The following is a 20,230-nucleotide window of genomic DNA, read 5'->3' as shown; positions in this document are numbered from 1 at the left end:
GCACCCTAATAGAGACAGAGAGCTGCGCTGAAACGACGCTGGAATTGTGCGTTTAGCACAGTTTACAGTGACGCGGTCGCGTGACTCACGCGTCTACCTCATCCATCTTGTACCCAACCCACGCGATCGCGTCAATCACGCGACCGCGTCAATCCCATTTCACCCTAGCCACGCGATCGCGTGCCCCACGCGTTCACGTGGATTTAAAATCGCTAACCCCCTATCACGCGAAACCCTACCCGTCGCGCCCCCCATACCTCCTTCTTCTTCCTTTCTTCTCTGCAACCCACCCTCCCCGACCACCACGCCCGACCACCACCGCCAGCCACCACCACCACGCCACCAGCGCCGCCTCCCACTATTACCACCCCCCTAAACCCACAACCCTCCCTCCCTTCTTTCCTCTCCCCCCTTGCCTAATCCAAACCCCAACCCCCAACCTGAGCCTGCTCCGCCACCATGCCGTCGTGCCCCCCAGCGCCGCCACTTCACCACTACCATATCTCTCTGCCCTCACCTCTGCTCTTACACATACAGGTTCTGCCAAACGCGAATTTCTCTTTCCTTCGTAGTTAGTTGCTTATTTTTCCGATTATGTTCGAATTAGGCTAGTTAGAGATGCATGTTTGTAGTGGATTCATGGTGGTTAGGTAGCTAGGATGTAGTTAGTGGATTTAGGCCTGATAATTGCGCCGTACTTGTTGCTTATTTTACCTATTCTGCAATTTTGGTCTGGCTGTGATATTATTACTGTTCATATGTTGTTCTTTCGTATTTCATGCTGCTGTTGAGACTGTTCTTTACTGTTCCTACTATTTGTGTCTATTTGCAGCTTTATTTAAATTCATATGAACTGTTTTCCTTACTATTTATTACTCGGGAACATCCAATTTTAGCCAAAATGCTACCCAATTTTCTACAAATTGTTTCATTTTTACATTCAGGAATTGGTTTTGGAAATTTTCAATTTTGCACTACTTAGCTACAACTAAACCAATTCATGAATGCACGGGCCAACATTCTTTTTCCTTTCAATTTCCTGGTTCATGAATTGCACTTTTGATGATTTGATTTCAATTTTTGCCATTTCTATATCTATATGAATCATCATCAACCTGATATTCTTGCTTGAATATGAGTTGATTATTCTTTAAATTTTTGAATTTCTTGTTACCTAGGAAACATTTATCATGCCACTTACTTTCACTTTCTTTCTCCTAACTCACTGCTTTCCACTTTCTAACCTCTTTTTCACTTTTAACCACTTTTAACTTTCTAACTTCTCCCTTTGCTTTCTAACTAACTCCTTCAACTTTTTAACTCATGGCATGATTATTGTTTCTCCGAATTAGCAGGTATTCTATTTATAATATATTTTGGATTGTGATTTTTCATCTCAGATTTTTAACTCCGAAACAATCCAAAATGTATATTTTTTTAACTCATTTCATTATTATGCTGCTCTTTTGCCACTATGTGCTTATATTGCTATTATTCTGTTTGCCTACTTGTTTTCCTGTTTTTGTTCCTTCATTATATCTTGCAATTTCTGCTTTTTAGGATGTCTGACCCTCAAAGAAAAGGAAAAGGCAAGGCAACCACTGGTAAAAGGAAAAGAGGTGAATCTTCTATGTCTATCCTGGACATTATGCATGATGACTGATAATGAGTTTTGCTCAATGGTTTAGAATTTCTCTTCTAGAAATAAGAACTTCGTTGTAAGCATAGTTCTAAACCAACAAACAATTCCCACATCAAAAATTTGAGTTGTCACATGTAACAAACCCAAATGAAAAATAACTGAAGTATTTAAACTCCGGGTCGTCTCACAAGGAATTGCAATGAAGTGCTCAATTATTGGCTATGAAAGGGTAAATGGGTTTTGATTTATAAGAGGGGCAAGAAAATAAATGACAAGAAAGTAAATCAAGCAAGTAATTAAAGAAAGCAATTAATAAAGAGAGACATTCATGGCAAGGATTGAGAATATAAGCTTTCTATCCTAGTCATGCAATAATTAATTCATCTTATTTATTCAACTCCAACAAATAGGGAGAATTTCAAACAAGACTAATCAATCATACCACAATAATAACAAGAATTTATCTTATTACGTCAACTCTAACGTTGGAAGAAGGTATCGTAATATCTTCCATGAGAGAAAGTCTAATAAGACTAGCTAATCTCAATCCAAAAGTCCTAATCAACTCACTAATTAAATTAGCAAAAGATTAGCGTCAATGGAAACAATATTAGCTAACAACTCTAGATTACTAACATAAGTTGGGTTTTCATGACTGAAGATTACCTAATTACTCTTTCCAAGCCAAGAATGCTCAAAATCTACTCTAAAGACCAACCAAGCATTTTATCAAACACTTGGAAGGCATAAAATGAAAGCATAATAAATGACAAGAAATAGTAAAATCTATCAACTACCAATTGTAAGAAAAATAAATCAACAATTCAAATCATCAATTAAAAGAACATCAAACATAAAATTGTATTAAAAGAAAATGGAAATCCAACAAGGGTTCATCAACATAAAAGTAACAAAATAAAGGAAATGACAAGTAAAACTAGAAGAGTAGAGATATAACAACAAGAAATTAAAAGGAGAAACTAAATCAAAATAAGAATTAAAACTTGGATCCAAGAAGAATTAACTAAAACTACCCTAAAATCGAGAGAGAGGAGAGAGCCTCTCTCTCTAGAATTCTACCCTAAAACATGATGAAAAAACTAAACTATGACTACTTGGTTCATTCCCCCTTCAATCCTTGGGTTCAATAGCATCTGAAATGGGTTGGATTGGGCCCAAAATGAGCTGCAAAATCGCTGGGGTCGATTTCATTAAAGTGGACCCACGGACAGCATCGGCGCGCACGCGTACATGGCGCGTGTGCGCCCCTGAGCGCGAAGCAACATATAGCAAAATTTATATCATTTCGAAGCCCCGGATTTTAGCTTTCCAACGCAACTAGAACCGCCTCATTTGGACCTCTATAGCTCATGTTATGGTCGTTTGTGTGCAAAGAGGTCAAGCTTGACAGCTTTACGGTTCCTTTATTTCTTCATGAGTCCTTCTACTTTGCATGCTTTTTCTTCATTCCTTCCATCCAATACTTGCCTTATAAACCTGAAATCACTCAACAAACACATCAAGGCATCGAATGGAATTAAAGTGAATTAAAATCACCAATTTTAGAGCCTAAAAAACATGTTTTCACATTTAAGCACAAATCAAGGGAGAATTGCAAAACCATGCTATTTCATTGAATAAATGTGAGAAAATGTGATAAATCCCCCAAAATAAGCACAAGATAAACCACAAAATCGGGGTTTATCAAATCTCTCCACACTTAAAACTAAGCATGTCCTCATGCTAAGAATAAAGAAGGACAAGAAAAGGGGTATGAACATTTATTCAATGCAAACTAACTACATGCAACCTATCTATATGAATGCATCCACTTAGTCAAAATAAATTAATTTCCAAGAATACATATACAAACACAAGGGCTAAGGCAATAGCAATCACTCAACCCACAATTGAATTGAATTATTAAAAAGATTTTACAAACTTGCAAGAAAAGGGGTGATCATGGGTGGAAACATGTAATTGAGCAATCGAACCCTCACCGGATGTGTATCCGCTCTAGTCGCTCAAGTGTATGGGGTTGATTCACTCAATTCTCCCCTAATCATGCTTTCCAAGATTTGTTTTTCATCTAACAATCAACAATTATTTCATGCATGCATACAAATATCATGAGGACTTCCCATAGGTTGTAATGGGGTTAGGGTCAAGGTAGGATGCATATGGTCAAGTGGGCTTGAGATTTGAATCTTTGATTAACTTAAGCTCTCACCAAACACATATAACAACCTATACAACTCTAATACACAACCTAACTACCCATGATTCCCACTTTTTCACTACTCATGCATTCTCTTTTGATTCACATTCCATATGCATTGATTTTTATTGAACTTTACTTCGGGGCATTTTTGTCCCCTTTTTATTTCTTTTTCTCTTTTTTCTTTTTCTATTTTTTTTCTTTATATATATATATATATTCTTTTTTTTTCTCTATCATTTTTTTAAAGTATATACAAACGTATCAATGCATATGGTTTTACATATTTAATGCATAAGCATGTACCCAACTCCCAAAAATATTCAACAAAATACAAAAGCACACATTTTTTTTTCTCTCAACCAATGTCCCAAGTTTCCCATACCCAATTGATATACACCCTCACTAGCCTAAGCTAATCAAAGATCCAAATTAAGGGATATTTATTGTTTTTCACTTAGGGGTAGTGATGTGCTATAATTAAGAACAAAAGGGATTAAATAGGCTCAATGTTGGTTAACAATGATTGGTGAAAGGTAGGCTATTTGGGTAAGTGAACTAAATGAAATGATGGCCTCAATCATATAAATGCATGTATACATGGAATAATGGACATAAAGAATCAAACAAATCAAAGATTACAATCATAGGAAGAGAATAATGCACACAAGAATGAAAATAAGTGGTTATGTATGGTGTAACCACACAATTAAGCTCAAATCTCACATGCTTATGTTCTTAGCTCAAAAATCATGTTCCACAAAGTATATAATTCAAGCAAGTTCTAAAAAAAAAATTTTTTTTTTCAATTGGGGTGCCCTATAAATAAATCCTTGGATAATATCATGATTTTGACTAAGCTTAATATATACATATGCAATGCAACAAAAAATCCTAAAAGACCTAAAAATGAAATGCAAAAGTATTGGGATTAAAAACTTGTCACCAAAAAATACCGAGCGGTCGGACGACCTCCCCACACTTAAAAGTTTACACCGTCCTCGGTGCACTCAAAGATGAGCAAGGGGTACGGCGACTTTCTGATGCGGGTGGAAACTGTCTCTCAACAAATTTCCTTCGGCAAGTATACCGAATTTGTCGTCAAGTAAAAACTCACAATAGAGTGAGGTCGAATCCCACAGGGATTGATTGATCAAGCAACTTTAATTAGAAGAATGTTCTAGTTGAGCGAATCCAAAATTTGGGTTGAGAGTTGCAAAACATAAAATGGCAGGAATGTAAATAACAGAAAAGTAAATGCTAGAATTAAAGGACTAGAAGTAAATGACTGAAACTAAATTGCAGAATTATAAATGGGAATGGGGGATTTGCTCATAAAATTAAATGGCAGAAATTAAAGAGAATGGGTAAGATCAGAGATGGGGAGTTCATTGGGCTTAGGAGATGTTGCAATTCTCCGGATCAAGTTCATTTTCATCTCTTCCTCAATCAATGCACTCATTGATCTCCTTGGCAATCTTAATTGATTGAATTACAAATTCAATCTCTTAAATCTTGATCAATAGCCAATTCCTTGGTCAATTGCTCATGAGAAGAGATGAAGTATGGTCACTCATTATACCACATGCATTTTCCAAATCAAGTATTGAGAGGGTTATAGTCACATACCCATCCAAACCCAATTTGGTCCAGCATGAGAAAGCATTTCTAGCTTGATCTCTTCATTCCTCTTTCAAGGTTCAGAAGAGATCCAAGTTTGAATAGCTTCTTTTCCAAGATAACTACCCAATTGGATGAAGATCGAAAGCTTTCAAGTAAAATCAAGAGAAAAGATAGAAGAAGAATAATGAAAATTAGTATTGATCCATCAAACTACAACAGATCTCCCTAACCCAATGAAAGGGTTTAGTTGTTCATAGCTCTAGAAAATGAAAACAAAGATGGAGAATACATCATAAAACTAGAAAATGCAGAAAAGGTAAAATACAGAGAGTAGTTCTCTTTTCCCCCCAACTTCCAGAACTCCTAAACAATTCAAAGCTACTCCTATATATACTACTTTTCTTAGCTTCTAGTTGACTCTTCAAGTCTTGGGCCTTTGGATCTTGAGTTTGAAGCAGTTCTCTTCTTCATTTGGGCTTGGCTTTACTTGCAGAGAGAAAATGTGAAGTGGGCAGAGACTTTAGCTCAGGACGTTAGGGGTGTTAGCGTTTAGTGAAAATATGAGTTCGAGAACGTTAGTGACAATCAACTTTCTCACTAACGTTCCTAAGTAAAAGCCATGTTAACTTCAACGTTAGTGGCACAAACGTTGCCACTAACGTTGCCTCTAAGTCCTTTGCACACGTTATTGAGACTTAACATTCCCAATAACTTTGAAAAGCCCCCTTTGTTCCCATGTTAGAGCCCACGTTAACTTAGTTAACGTGGCTCTTTAACGTGGGCTTGCCATCCTTCGAGAATGTTAGTGACACTCAACATTGTCACTAATGTTCCAAGGTGCCCCTATGTCTCACGTTAGAGTCCACGTTAACTAGGTTAACGTGGCTTCTAACATGGCCATGCTTAGCCTTCCCCAACGTTAGTGACAATGTTGAGTGTCACTAACGTTGGCCATTCTTTCACTCATCAACGTTAGCTTCCACGTTAACTAAGTTAAAGTGGAGGTTAACGTGTCTCCTTGGGGGGTTGTGTGGTTGCTTCCAACGTTAGTGACAATGTTGGGTGTCACTAATGTTTCGACCACTCTTGCTTCTTACGTTAGCTCCCACGTTAACCAAGTTAACGTGGGAGTTAACGTGGTATATTTCTCCTTAGGCCAACGTTAGTGACAATGTTGAATGTCACTAACGTTGGCGTTTCTCCCCCCTTCTAACGTTAGAGGCCACGTTAACTAAGTTAACGTGGACTCTAACGTGGCCACTTATGAGCATTTGCCAACGTTAGTGACAATGTTAAGTGTCACTAATGTTGGCTCAACTTTCCCTCTCCACGTTAGAGTTCTCGTTAACTTAGTTAACGTGACTCTTAACGTGGTCAATGATGGCTTCGAGAGCGTTATTGGCAATCACTTTTCTCATTAACTTTGCAAGTTACCTCCCATTCCTTGCTTCCTTTGGTCCTGAAATCAAGCAATAGAGTGCATCAAAGTTCTAGTCCAAGTCATGGGTAATGCAACATACAATTTGTCACTAAACTCATGCAAAATCCGCATGTGATGCGCATAAACGTGTTATGCTACGATTTAGGAAATTGCACGATCGGCAAAATTCCTTCCGGCAAGTGCACCGGTTATCGTCGTCAAGTAAAAACTCACAATAGAGTGAGGTCGAATCCCACAAGGATTGGTTGAGTGAGCAATTCGGATTAGAAGTGTGTTCTAGTTGAGCGGAATCAAGATTTGAGATGAGAATTGCGGAATGTAAAATTGGCGGGAAAAGTAAATGACAAGAAAATTAAATGGCTGAATCTTAAATTGCATGAATTAAAGAGCAGAATGTAAATTGCTGAAATTAAAAGGGAATGGGGATGATTGCAAGAATTGAATTGCAGAATGTAAAGAGAAAGTGGAAATCAGAAATGGGGAATTCATTGGGTTTAGGAGATATTGAAATCTCCGAATCAAAACATGTAAATCTCTTCCTCAACCAATGCATTCATTGAATTTTGCTTGGCAATCTTATATGATTGGATCCCAATTCCTTGGCTCACCAATGCTCTCTAAAAACAAACAAATTCCCAATCCCTTGGTTTAAATGTTCATAAGAAGAGATGATGCTTGATCACTGATTATACCACACAATTTCATGAACCACAATTTGGTAGGATTACATGTCACAATATCCATCCAAACCCCAATCCAATCCACTGTGAGAAAGCTTCTCTAGCATGAATCCTCCATTCCTTTCCCAAGGCTCCGAAGGATTCCAAGTATGAGTGGTCTCTTTCCCAAGACAACTACTCAATGGAATTAGATCGAGAAGCTTTCTAACGAAATTCAAGAGAAAAGATTGAAGAAGAAGATAAACTATTATTGATTCATTGAATTACAATAGAGCTCCCTAACCCAATGAAAAGGGGGTTTAGTGAATCATAGCTCTGAATTCAATTACAAAGAAAAGGAAACTAGCTAAAAGTGAAAAGTACCAGTCCCTCTAACTTAACTTTTATCCTATTTATACACTTTCTATATTGAGCTTCAGTTGTGCTTCTTGGGCTTTGAGGCCTCTCCTTGCTTTCCTTTTGCCTTGGGTTTATGATCCATAATCTTGATGAGGTTGTTGATCCAGATCCTGTAACATTTATTGAGCCAACTTAGTGATAATCAAATAATGACACATGACTCAATAAATTGAGATTTCAAACTCATCAATCCTTCAGGCCCAATCCCATAAACCATGATATTCAATTGGGTTTCATACCAAAGTAAGTTTAAGTTAATACTTGTGCTCAAAGACTAACTTAAATCACAATATTTTTGGCCCAGAAACCCTTTTCAAGAGTGGCGTTTAAGTTGTAGTTTAAGCTTAAACTGCAACTTAAACGCCAGACACTTCCAGTGAGGCCATTTGTAGAAGCACGTTTAAGCTTCAGTTAAGGTTAAACTGAAGCTTAAACGTGGAAATGGAAGAAGGTAGCCCTGGAGAGTAATGTAGTCGAACACGTTTAACCTCCAGTTTAAGGTTAAACTGGAGGTTAAACGTGGAAAAGGAATGAGGCATCCAGGAGGTCGAACACGTTTAACCTCCAGTTTGAGGTCAAACTGGAGGTTAAACGTGGAAAGGGGTGTAGGCATACTGGAGGTCGAACACGTTTAACCTCCAGTTTGAGGTCAAACTGGAGGTTAAACGTGGAAGCTTGGAATGGTGGCCCTGGAGGTGTCGAACACGTTTAACCTCCAGTTTGGGGTCAAACTGGAGGTTAAACGTGGAGATGGAGAGAGCAACCCTGGAGTGAAAAAACTATCGAACACGTTTAAGCTCCAGTTTGAGTCAAACTGGAGCTTAAACGTGGAATGGCCCCTGGTACTCTTCCTGGTTCTGGCGTTTAACCTCCAGTTTGAGGTCAAACTGGAGGTTAAACGTGGAACTCCTCCCTGGTTGGCATACTCATTCTGGCGTTTAACCTCCAGTTTGAGGTCAAACTGGAGGTTAAACGTGGAACTCCTCCCTGGTTGGCATACTCATTCTGGCGTTTAACCTCCAGTTTGAGGTCAAACTGGAGGTTAAACGTGGAATGCTCCTTAAGTGAGGCTTTTCATTCTGGCGTTTAACCTCCAGTTTGAGGTCAAACTGGAGGTTAAACTTCAATCCCAGCATTTCTTATCCTTCATGATTTTGGCGTTTAAGCTCCAGTTTAGGCTTAAACTGGAACTTAAACTCCATATGTGATATACAAGCTTCCTTTATTGATTTTGTTGCTTCCTTGCTTAGCCTCTTCTTCCCTGAAATCATCCAAACAATTGCATCAAAGTCTTGCAAAATTTCATGAGAAATCTTTCATTCATAGCATTTAAGTAATATAACTAAAACTCATGGAATTTGCATCAAAATCATATTGTTTGGATGGTTCATTACTTTGTTCTTCATTTAACCATTTTTGGTTACTTTAAGCTCAAGAAAATGCATAAAACAACTAAAACTAACAGAAAAATGCTAGTGAAACTAGCCTATGATGCCTTGGCATCACAACACCAAACTTAATACTTGCTTGTCCCTAAGCAAGTCCTGAGTTATTTGAGAAGAAAGTATGAACAGAAAGTAATTACATTGGCTATATTAGCAAGCAATTGAAGTTCATCAGAAGGGTTCTATGCAGAAAGTTGCAGCATCACTTTTTCATACTTATCAGGTAGGATTATCACTTTTTCATTGCATCCGTCAAAAATTGCTATGGCCTCCTGTTATTCTTATGTCTTTGGCACTTCTCCTTTGTTTTTCTTTTCTTTTTCTTAGAGCTTCTTTTGCTCCTTGCTTGCTTAGTGTCATGTGTTGCACAAGCCTTTGGCATTTTCTTTTTCTTATCAGTGCACTACACATATCCACTTTAGGCATTTTAGTTCACATTTCTTCTTGAGACATTGGTGCCCAGCACCTCTTTGTGTGACTAAATGTTTTGTATTGAGTTTGCTCTTGATAATGGACTTTTGGTTGATAATCCCGGGTTAGTTAACCCAAGTTACCAAGTGTTGAAACACTCCTCAGAACCTATTCATCCAAGCATATCCTTAATACATAAACACCACAGGCATTTGTCTCAGGAGTTCAAACCATTGGTGCCTAGCTTATTTTCTCAATTTTTTTGCTTTTTGGTTGCCTTTTTCCGTGGCTTTTTCTTTTCCTTTTTCTTTCTTTTTCATGGCCAAAGACATTTATTCATCAAGATCCATAGACAATTTTTACTTCTACATAAAAAATGATAATTCTACACTCAAATTTTAGTGATGTGACTAAACAATCAAGCATGCATACCACCACTTAATTCTACTTGATTTGTCACTAATTTAGCCGGTTACTTTTGTTCAAACTTTTCTTTTATTTTTGGAAACAGAACAAGCATGGCACGCACTTGTTTAAGAAGGTGAAGTTATATCCAAACATCTAGGCATTCACTTTATTCAAAGCACTTAACAAACAGACATATTAAAACAAACTACACATTCCAGAAAGATTCAACATATACAGTTTAAACCAGAACACGCATGCTTTTGTTTGGCCTTTTTAAAGAATTATCAAGGAATAATACCACCTTGTGAAATTCCTTGTTTTCTCTTTGTTGTCAGGAAACACTTTGATTTCTCCTTCTTCTTCCTAAATGTTGCTTCATGCTTTAAGGTTCTTGTTTCCTTTCCTGCAAAGAGTAATGAAGTTGCTTGCTCCTCAAGCACTTAAGTGGTTAGCTCAACTATGTGTGGGTAAGTATCGGATTCTTAAGTTGGTGTGTGAACACCAAACTTAGTCTCCCACTTACTTCTCTGTGTTCTTTGAATCCTTGAGTTATCTTGGAATGATGTTGCTACTAAGGGTTTTAAGCATTTCTGTGACTGCTTAGAATAGTTGTTCCTTTCACATAATTCAAAGGTTGTTGTGTTCAGTTGATCTTTATGGTGGAACACCAAACTTAGAGTCACACATTCCCCTTTGACTTATGGATCCATGAATTCATTGTTTGGTGTGAAACACCAAACTTAATTCTTTGCAATGCACAGAAACTACTTTACCCCTTTTATTGAAACAAATAAAAGAAACAGCGAAAAGGTATTACCTCAGGTTGGGTTGCCTCCCAACAAGCGCTTGTTTAACGTCATTAGCTTGACGGTCAGCTTCCTCAGTTGAGGTGATATTTAACTTTGTCCTTCTCCTCCACATCTCCCAAGTAATGTTTAAGTCTTTGACCGTTAACAATGAAGGTTCGTTGTGACTTTTCTTCCATGATTTCTACTTGTCCATAATTGGAGACCTTGGTGACAAGGAATGGTCCAGACCACCTTGATTTTAGCTTCCCTGGAAATAGCTTCAGCCTAGAATTGTAGAGCAATACTTTTTGCCCTTCTTCAAATTTCCTTGGGGCTATGTTGCTGTCATGCTTCTTCTTTGCTCTTTCTTTGTAAATTTTGGCATTCTCATAAGCTTCCGCTCTGAATTCTTCCAACTCTTGAATTTGCAACATCCTTCTTTCTCCAGCGGCTTTGTTGTCCAAGTTCAGAAGTTTCAAGGCCCAGTATGCCTTGTGCTCCAACTCCAGTGGCAGATGGCAAGCTTTTCCATATACTAGTTGGTAAGGCGACATTCCAATTGGTGTTTTGAAAGCTGTCCTATATGCCCAAAGAGCATCATCTAGCTTAATCGACCAGTCCTTCCTTGAAGTTCCCACAGTCTTTTCCAGGATTCTTTTGAGTTCTCTGTTAGATATTTCGGCTTGCCCACTTGTCTGTGGATGGTATGGTGTGGCCACCCTGTGTTTGACTCCATATTTTAGAAGCAATGCCTCTAATGGTTTGTTGCAGAAGTGGCTTCCTCCATCACTGATGATTGCTCTTGGAACCCCAAAACGGCAAAAAATGTGTTTTCTGAGGAAGTTCATGACTACCTTATTATCATTGGTTGGAGTTGCTATTGCTTCAACCCATTTGGAGACATAGTCTACTGCCACAAGAATGTAATTGTTTGAGTATGAAGAGGGAAATGGTCCCATGAAATCTATCCCCCATACATCAAACAATTCAAGTTCCAGAATGAATTGTTGTGGCATTTCATTTCTTCTTGGCAAGTTCCCAGCTTTCTGGCATTCATGGCAGTGCTTCACTAATTCTTTTGCATCTTTGAAGATAGTGGGCCAATAAAAACCACACTGCAACACCTTAGCTGCTGTTCTTTCTCCTGCAAAGTGCCCTCCATAAGTGGAGCCATGGCAGTCCCATAAGACTTCCCTTCCTTCTTCCTCGGATATGCATCTTCTGAGTATGCCATCGGAACATTTTTTGAACAAGTATGGTTCGTCCCAGATGAAGTATTTGGCATCATTTACCAATTTCTTCCTTTGATGTTTGTTAAATTCCAAAGGTAAACTCCCAGTGGCCTTGAAATTTGCTATGTCTGCAAACCAGGGTGCTTTGTGAATTACCATGAGTTGTTCATCAGGAAAGCACTCATTTACATGTGTGCTTTGTGTGCTTCCTTCTTCACATGGTATCCTTGATAAATGATCTGCCACCTTGTTTTCTACACCCTTCTTGTCTTTGATTTCAATGTCAAATTCCTGCAACAAAAGAACCCATCTAATAAGTCTTGGTTTAGATTCTTGTTTAGCAAGTAAATATTTTAAAGCTGAATGATCAGTGAAGACAATGACTTTAGATCCAATGAGATAAGATCTAAATTTGTCAAATGCAAAGACTATTGCCAAGAGTTCTTTTTCAGTGGTTGTGTAATTCTTTTGGTTAGCATTCAAGACTTTACTGGCATAATAAATCACATGCACCAAATTGTTTTTCCTTTGTCCTAACACGGCCCCAATAGCAAGGTCTGATGCATCACACATCAGTTCAAAAGGTAAGTTCCAATCAGGTGGGGCAATGATAGGTGCAGAGGAAAGTTTTTGCTTCAAGAGATCATAGGCTAGCATGCAATTTTTATCAAATACAAAGGGTGTATCAGAGACGAGCAAGTTACTCAAAGGTTTGGCTATTTTAGAAAAGTCTCTAATAAACCTTCTGTAAAAACCAGCGTGTCCCAAAAAGCTCCTAACTGCCTTGACATTACTTGGTGGAGGTAGTTTTTCAATGATTTCCACCTTAGCTCTGTCCACCTCCATGCCTCTATTAGAGATTTTGTGGCCAAGGACTATTCCTTCTGTGACCATGAAATGACACTTTTCCCAGTTTAATACTAGATTAGTCTCTTGGCACCTCTTAAGCACCAAGGCAAGGTGGTGTAGGCAGCTGGGAAAAGAATCCCCAAACACAGAAAAATCGTCCATGAAGACCTCAATAAATTTTTCAATCATGTCCGAAAAGATGGACAGCATGCATCTTTGGAAAGTGGCAGGTGCATTGCACAACCCAAAGGGCATGCGTCTATAAGCAAAAACTCCATATGGACAAACAAATGATGTTTTCTCTTGATCACTAGGATCAACTACTATTTGGTTGTAGCCCGAATATCCATCCAAGAAGCAATAGTAAGCATGTCCGGCAAGCCTTTCAAGCATCTGATCCATGAATGGGAGTGGGAAATGATCTTTTCTGGTGGCTTCATTGAGTTTCCTGTAGTCTATGCACATCCTCCATCCAGTAACGGTTCTTGTGGGTATGAGTTCGTTCTTCTCATTTGGAACCACAGTTATGCCACCTTTCTTGGGCACTACATGGATGGGACTAACCCATGGGCTATCAGAAATGGGGTAGATTACCCCTGCCTGCCATAACTTCCTCACTTCCTTTTGTACCACTTCTTTCATGACGGGGTTCAATCTTCTTTGAGCTTGAATGGAGGGTCTAGCATCCTCTTCTAACAAGATTTTATGCATGCATATGGATGAACTTATCCCCTTCAAATCAGCTAGGGTCCATCCAATGGCATCTTGATGAGTTTGCAGCACCTTGATCAATTCTTCTTCTTGTTCTTGGCTCAAGGCCGAGCTAATGATAACAGGGTGACTCTCATCACTACCCAAGTATGCATACTTGAGATTAGGGGGCAATGCTTTGAGCTCAGGTTTTGGTGCTTCCTTTTCTTCTTTCACTTTCTCTGGCCTACTTAGCATAGTTGTGTCATCATCCTTGATATCACTAACTTCAATATCCTTGGTGAACTCCTCCTCTGCCACTTCCTTTATTGTTTCCTCAAAAGTTTCTTGTACTGCAATGTCCACTACATCAACCCTCATGCACTCCCTTAGTGATTCTGATGGATAGCTCATTGCCTTGAATACATTAAACACTAATTTCTCATCATGGAGTCTAAGAGTGAGTTCACCCTTTTGTACATCTATGATGGCTCCAGCAGTAGCTAGGAAGGGTCTTCCCAGAATTATTGAAGCTTTGGCTTCTTCCTCCATATCTAACACCACAAAATCAGCAGGAAATATAAATTCTCCCACCTTTACCAACAAATCCTCAACTATCCCATGAGGGAATTTAAAAGTTCGATCTGCCAATTGGAGGGCCATTCTTGTTGGTTTGGCCTCTTCAATCTTCATTCTTTTCATCATTGTTAGCGACATCAAATTGATGCTGGCCCCTAAATCACACAAGGCCTTCTCCACCATGACTTCTCCTATAATACAGGGGATTTGGAAACTGCCTGGGTCCTTCAATTTCTGAGGCAATTTGTGCTGAATGATGGCACTGCATTCTTCAGTTAACAACACAGTTTCCTCATTTCTCCAGCTTCTCTTCTTGGTCATCAATTCTTTTAAGAATTTTGCATAGAGTGGCATTTGCTCTATTGCTTCAGCAAAGGGAATGTTGATTTGAAGCTTCTTGAAAATCTCCAAGAACCTGGAGAATTGGCCATCCTTTTCACTTTTCATCAAACGTTGAGGATAAGGTGCTTTAGGTGTGTAAGGCTTCAAGACCTCTTTTTCTTTTTCTTTTGTTGCAAACGGTGTAACAGATTGTCCTTGTTCTTTGTCTTTCACATTTTCCTTTACTTCATCCTCTGTGGTTTCCCTTGAAATCTCCTTTAGATTCTTTCCACTTCTGAGGGTTATGGCCTTACATTCCTCCCTTGCAATAGCCTTAACAGTATGAGAACTGCTTGTCCCAGGGGCTTGCTTAGTCAAATACAAAATTTGATTTTCTAGCTTCTGGATGGCAGCTCCTTGGTTTTGCAAGTTAGAATTTACTTCTTCCTTAAAAGCCTTCAATTCAATTATGTCTTGGCTCATGGTTGCAAGCATTCCTTCCATCCGGTTTAATTGATCTTGAAATTGTTGGTTCGGATTAGGTTGGGTATGTTGATTATTTTGGCCATGATATGATGGTTGGGGGTAAGTGTTTTGTGTGGCTTGGTATGATCTTTGGTTGGAGTTTTGGTATGTGGAATTGTTTTGTTGGTTGTGGTTGTAAGGTTTGTGGTTTTGTGGTTGGGTTTGTTGGTTTCCCCACCCAAAGTTTGGGTGGTTTCTCCAGCCTGGGTTGTAAGTGTTGGAGTGTGGATCATATGATTGCCTTTGTTGGTTTCCCACATAGTTAACCTCATCCCAATCACCTCCTTCAATGCCTACTTCCTCTTGATCTTGTGTGTGTATTGCAGCCACTTGCTTTGTTTCTAATTGCCTGGTAAGCTCTGCTAGTTGCTTGGCAAACACCTTGTTTTGGGCTAGAATTGTATCAACATGGTTCAGCTCCATGACTCCCTTAGTGTTGTGCCTTTCTGATGCATAGTAGTACTCATTCTCAGCCACTGTCTCGATCACTTCAATGGCTTCTTCCACGGTCTTTTTCTTGTTCAATGAACCTCCTGATGAATGGTCTACAGCCTTCCTTGATTCATAAGAGAGCCCATCATAGAAGATGTGCAGTTGCACCCAATCATGGAACATGTTTGGTGGGCATTTCCTTGTCAAGTCCTTGAATCTCTCCCATGCCTCGTAGAGAGTTTCACCATCTTGTTGTCTAAAAGTCTGGACCTCAGATCGAAGCCTATTGACCTTTTGTGGAGGGTAGAAACGTGCCAGAAACTTGCCTTCCACCTCATCCCATGTGGTTAGACTCCCCCTTGGGAATGATTCCAGCCACTTAGCTGCCTTGTCCCTAAGTGAAAATGGGAACAAAAGCAGTTTATAGGCATCTTCCTGGACTCCATTGGACTTCACAGTGTCACAAATTCTCAGGAATTTTGTGAGATGTTGGTTTGGGTCTTCATTAGCACTTCCTCCAAAGGAACAATGATTTTCCACCAATGATATTAGCTGTGGCTTGAGCTCAAAATTGTTGGCCTGAATGGGTGGTTTCTGGATGCTACTACCACAGTTCCCAGAGGTTGGGTTTATGTATGAACTAAGAACCCTCCTCTCAGGAATGGCATTGTTTCCATCAGCTCTCTCATGGTTGTGAACTTCTCTATCCATGTTGAGATCTAGAGCTTCCTCAAAATTGTCCTCAGATTCTCCTTCAGATTCCTCTTCTCCCACTACTCTCTTCCCTCTTGCTTCCCTTCTAAGTCTATGAAGGGTCCTTTCCGGTTCGGTATATGGAGGAGTTGATGTCTCTCATCTCCTACCTGTCATACAAGAACACAGCTCAAACACAAACAAGTGAAATACTCTTGGTTAATGGAAGAGTATGGTTAGATCAATTGAGGAATTAAATCAAACAGTTAGTGAGTCAGTGAGTTAGTTGCATGGATTTAAAGGCATAAAGAAGGAAAGCATGTAACCAAGTGCAGAAATTAAAATTCAACAAGTATCTAGAACAGAATTAATCAAAGCAAGAGAAAATTGCTCAATCTAGTTAGCTTCCAATTTGAGAATTGTCAATCGAAAACCAATCCCCGGCAACGGCGCCATAAACTTGATGCGCATAAACGTGTTATGCTACGATTTAGGAAATTGCACGATCGGCAAAATTCCTTCCGGCAAGTGCACCGGTTATCGTCGTCAAGTAAAAACTCACAATAGAGTGAGGTCGAATCCCACAAGGATTGGTTGAGTGAGCAATTCGGATTAGAAGTGTGTTCTAGTTGAGCGGAATCAAGATTTGAGATGAGAATTGCGGAATGTAAAATTGGCGGGAAAAGTAAATGACAAGAAAATTAAATGGCTGAATCTTAAATTGCATGAATTAAAGAGCAGAATGTAAATTGCTGAAATTAAAAGGGAATGGGGATGATTGCAAGAATTGAATTGCAGAATGTAAAGAGAAAGTGGAAATCAGAAATGGGGAATTCATTGGGTTTAGGAGATATTGAAATCTCCGAATCAAAACATGTAAATCTCTTCCTCAACCAATGCATTCATTGAATTTTGCTTGGCAATCTTATATGATTGGATCCCAATTCCTTGGCTCACCAATGCTCTCTAAAAACAAACAAATTCCCAATCCCTTGGTTTAAATGTTCATAAGAAGAGATGATGCTTGATCACTGATTATACCACACAATTTCATGAACCACAATTTGGTAGGATTACATGTCACAATATCCATCCAAACCCCAATCCAATCCACTGTGAGAAAGCTTCTCTAGCATGAATCCTCCATTCCTTTCCCAAGGCTCCGAAGGATTCCAAGTATGAGTGGTCTCTTTCCCAAGACAACTACTCAATGGAATTAGATCGAGAAGCTTTCTAACGAAATTCAAGAGAAAAGATTGAAGAAGAAGATAAACTATTATTGATTCATTGAATTACAATAGAGCTCCCTAACCCAATGAAAAGGGGGTTTAGTGAATCATAGCTCTGAATTCAATTACAAAGAAAAGGAAACTAGCTAAAAGTGAAAAGTACCAGTCCCTCTAACTTAACTTTTATCCTATTTATACACTTTCTATATTGAGCTTCAGTTGTGCTTCTTGGGCTTTGAGGCCTCTCCTTGCTTTCCTTTTGCCTTGGGTTTATGATCCATAATCTTGATGAGGTTGTTGATCCAGATCCTGTAACATTTATTGAGCCAACTTAGTGATAATCAAATAATGACACATGACTCAATAAATTGAGATTTCAAACTCATCAATCCTTCAGGCCCAATCCCATAAACCATGATATTCAATTGGGTTTCATACCAAAGTAAGTTTAAGTTAATACTTGTGCTCAAAGACTAACTTAAATCACAATATTTTTGGCCCAGAAACCCTTTTCAAGAGTGGCGTTTAAGTTGTAGTTTAAGCTTAAACTGCAACTTAAACGCCAGACACTTCCAGTGAGGCCATTTGTAGAAGCACGTTTAAGCTTCAGTTAAGGTTAAACTGAAGCTTAAACGTGGAAATGGAAGAAGGTAGCCCTGGAGAGTAATGTAGTCGAACACGTTTAACCTCCAGTTTAAGGTTAAACTGGAGGTTAAACGTGGAAAAGGAATGAGGCATCCTGGAGGTCGAACACGTTTAACCTCCAGTTTGAGGTCAAACTGGAGGTTAAACGTGGAAAGGGGTGTAGGCATACTGGAGGTCGAACACGTTTAACCTCCAGTTTGAGGTCAAACTGGAGGTTAAACGTGGAAGCTTGGAATGGTGGCCCTGGAGGTGTCGAACACGTTTAACCTCCAGTTTGGGGTCAAACTGGAGGTTAAACGTGGAGATGGAGAGAGCAACCCTGGAGTGAAAAAACTATCGAACACGTTTAAGCTCCAGTTTGAGTCAAACTGGAGCTTAAACGTGGAATGGCCCCTGGTACTCTTCCTGGTTCTGGCGTTTAACCTCCAGTTTGAGGTCAAACTGGAGGTTAAACGTGGAACTCCTCCCTGGTTGGCATACTCATTCTGGCGTTTAACCTCCAGTTTGAGGTCAAACTGGAGGTTAAACGTGGAATGCTCCTTAAGTGAGGCTTTTCATTCTGGCGTTTAACCTCCAGTTTGAGGTCAAACTGGAGGTTAAACTTCAATCCCAGCATTTCTTATCCTTCATGATTTTGGCGTTTAAGCTCCAGTTTAGGCTTAAACTGGAACTTAAACTCCATATGTGATATACAAGCTTCCTTTATTGATTTTGTTGCTTCCTTGCTTAGCCTCTTCTTCCCTGAAATCATCCAAACAATTGCATCAAAGTCTTGCAAAATTTCATGAGAAATCTTTCATTCATAGCATTTAAGTAATATAACTAAAACTCATGGAATTTGCATCAAAATCATATTGTTTGGATGGTTCATTACTTTGTTCTTCATTTAACCATTTTTGGTTACTTTAAGCTCAAGAAAATGCATAAAACAACTAAAACTAACAGAAAAATGCTAGTGAAACTAGCCTATGATGCCTTGGCATCAGCATGAAATAATGTAAAATGCACAATGTATGCTTGAATCAAGGTGTAAGTGAATATCTACCCAAAACTAGCTTATTTCCTAAGGGAATGCATGAAACTATCCTAAAAACAGTAAAGAAAAGGTCAGTGAAACTGGCCAAGATGCCTTGGCATCACAACACCAAACTTAAAGCTTGCTTGTCCCTAAGCAAGTACTGGAACAAGAGAATGATGAATGGAATGCCAAGAGCAATGAGTCATTCTTGTGGAAGTCATATCACTGATTTTATGGTGGTTTCATGCATAGCAACTTAGGTTCATTCCTTTATTGGCTTTCAGACCTTTATCATGTCCTAAAACACTCAACTTGCTTACATCCCATGAGACTTTTATTCATTGATCCCTTTATTGTCATTTCAGAGCTTATTGGTGTTCTTAGGCTAAGTGCTCTGTAAGGGGGCAACTTTTTAAGATAAGCTTTCAGCCAACACTCCCAAACCAGTTGGTTCAAGGTGCTAGGTGTTGAAGCACCCCTAAGGACTTACTCTCTCAAGTCTCTCCCCCATACATACACACCACAGGCATATAGTTCATTTATTTTCCTTCTTGAGACCTTAGTGTCCAGCACCTCTTTGGGTTACTAAATGTTCTGTGGTGAGGGTTACTCTTGATAATGGACTTTCAGCTGATAATCCGGGTTAGTTAACCCAAGTTACCAAGGGATAAAGCACCCCTAAGAGCTTATTCATCCAAGTAGATCCCTCACACAGGAACACCACAGACACATATCTTAAGATCAAAACTATTGGTGCCTAGCCTTATTGCTTGCTCTTTTTCTTTTGTTTTTTCACTTTCATTATTCTTTTCTCTTTCTCTTCTTAGGATCTTGTTATATACTTAGTCTCATGAGTATATTCAAAGCAAAGTATTCAGGCCAGATAGTTGTCATCCCACCTTATGGTTGAACCAACTTAGCTAACTTATGATCATACCACAAACCCATGAATGTACTCATAT

The 20,230-nt window shown here is 39.0% G+C and overlaps 1 non-coding gene across 1 annotated transcript; it reads left to right on the top strand.

Annotated features, from left to right (window-relative positions):
* The first annotated feature begins 15,864 nt into the window (after positions 1–15,864).
* Positions 15,865–15,968, top strand: LOC112788460 (small nucleolar RNA R71). The gene has a single exon (XR_003195822.1). It is a non-coding gene; the product is annotated as a small nucleolar RNA R71 (small nucleolar RNA).
* Positions 15,969–20,230: the final 4,262 nt, after the last annotated feature.

Source organism: Arachis hypogaea, chromosome 20, assembly GCF_003086295.3.
Source record: "Arachis hypogaea cultivar Tifrunner chromosome 20, arahy.Tifrunner.gnm2.J5K5, whole genome shotgun sequence".
NCBI lineage: Eukaryota > Viridiplantae > Streptophyta > Magnoliopsida > Fabales > Fabaceae > Arachis > Arachis hypogaea.
This window is presented reverse-complemented; position numbering and strand designations above follow the sequence as displayed.